Raw genomic sequence first — 2,063 nt, forward strand, 5'->3', positions numbered from 1 at the left:
GCAACTGAAGCCGGGGGGTTGAGAGGGGGTGCAGGAGAACAAAAAAGAGCCATGTTTGGAAAAATCAAAATGTCCATTTCTACACTGTTCTGTCAATACCTCAAAGAGAGAGGGCAGAGGGAAAGAAGAGCCCAAAGGGATAAAACCAAAACCCCTTGTTTCTGACCCTTTTACAGCCACGACTGGTGCATGCAGCTACTACACACCCCTTGCAGAGCTTGGGTTTAACCTTGCCTACACTGGGAGCCTACCCTTTCCCTCCCCACCCCAGTGTAACAACACGGGATGCCAACAGTGGCTTGGTGCATGTGTGCTCCCACGTGGGTGTGAGTGTGTCTGACGGGAGAACAGATCCCAACCCCCTCATGCCTTTGCCGAGCTGTGAGATACCGCCTGCCTTGCCCAGCACTCCTTGGCAATTCATGTCAGCTATGCTCAGACACGAGGGGCATTCAAAGGTAAGGCAGGTAACAAACCTACTGTAGGGGAGCTCCAGCAGCAGGGACAGAGCTACATCTGTGACTAGTGACACTAGCTGTCTTGGGTTAGTGGTTACCCCTTGAAATGCCTGGAAGAGAGTTCCAATTTCTGGAGGATCCAAGGGTGGGTGCCCGGCTCCCTGAGAAGAAACAGTGTTTCAAAGCCCTTTATTGTCTTCACGTGGGCATAGAGAATCACTAGGCACCTTCTTGGTCTGGGAAAGAAATATATACAGAATTTTATATCTATCTATATATAAGTACTTGCACATACTTGTGAACTTACGTACACACACTGAAGTGGTCAGCTATTGAAAGTTAGGATTTTTAGTTTATGCACCCTTGAGAAGATCTTCAGAGAGACACTAAAACTAATCTCACTAGTTGAAGATTATCTGGAGTCATGACCAGCTTAGTGACACTTCATTCTTTCTATCCAGACACCAAATATTTAAATGTATTGATGTCTGGGAATATATATTTCTATGATGACTAAGAGGTTTGGGTTTTTTCCCTACAACTTTCACAGAGGACAAATTGATAAGATGTTGGAGCATTCCACAAACCAAATGTGTACATATTATCCGGTGTAAATAGGGGAACTTTTGTCTAATACCTTGAGTATGGTAACTGTGAGTTTACCAGCATTTTAGCCATATTATTTAAAGAATACGATGCTTGATTTTCTTATATACTTGGGTCTCATTGAAACACTGTAAGCACAGTTACTTAAAGCCATTTAACTTGTTACGCAGGGAATGCACGCAGCAAGCTTCCACTGTACAGAACATTAAACTCTCCATTAAGTGGCACAGTTAAGTTTGATACCCTGTAAGGACCATTTTTGAAATTCATATGCCCTTTTTATTGTATAAGTTAAATGCTGTTGCATCTAGAAGCAATGAGAGTTGTGTATTTTTTGGATCAACTTTCTTGGGAAGCAAGACTGAAATGCATACTCTTAAATAACGCACCAATGCTCACAATTTACTAGACAGCACTAATTAGACCCTTCCAACAAGCTCAGCAATAGACCAAAATTGATTTGAAACCATCACATAATGCAGGGATTTTGTCTCACCAGGATATTTTCTGAGATAAATTTTTACTAATGATCTTCCTATTTACTTTTCTTTGGATCCTTCTTTCCCCCCTCTCCTTATTTATTTATTAATTTAAGAATGTCACACAGGGCTAGGCTAAAATCCAGCAAGGCTGAGGTCTAACACCTCTACCTTCAGCTGCACAGAGACAAGTCACACAGGCTAAGAGCTGACACCAGGGCCAGCCCCACACAACTGTGGGACTCGGTGTCAGTGCCATTGCACAGGACAGTTGAAGGACACAGAGTGTGGTTAAACCACAAGGAGCAAAAAATCCTCGTCGATGAGGCAAAACCCTGTAATGAGCATCATTTTTATCGTTGTGTCAATCAGGGATAAACACGTACGGAGCAGCCAGGCTACAATGGGCTATTGGGGATTTTGGAAATTTACTCTGATGTTTATGAAATTGATAAAATCACAAGCTGCTGTAATAACGGAGCTTATTATGCCTCATTTCTTCATTTTATGGGTAGCTGAG

The sequence above is a fragment of the Gallinula chloropus genome (assembly GCF_964237585.1).
Source record: "Gallinula chloropus genome assembly, chromosome: 9".
Classification (NCBI taxonomy): domain Eukaryota; kingdom Metazoa; phylum Chordata; class Aves; order Gruiformes; family Rallidae; genus Gallinula; species Gallinula chloropus.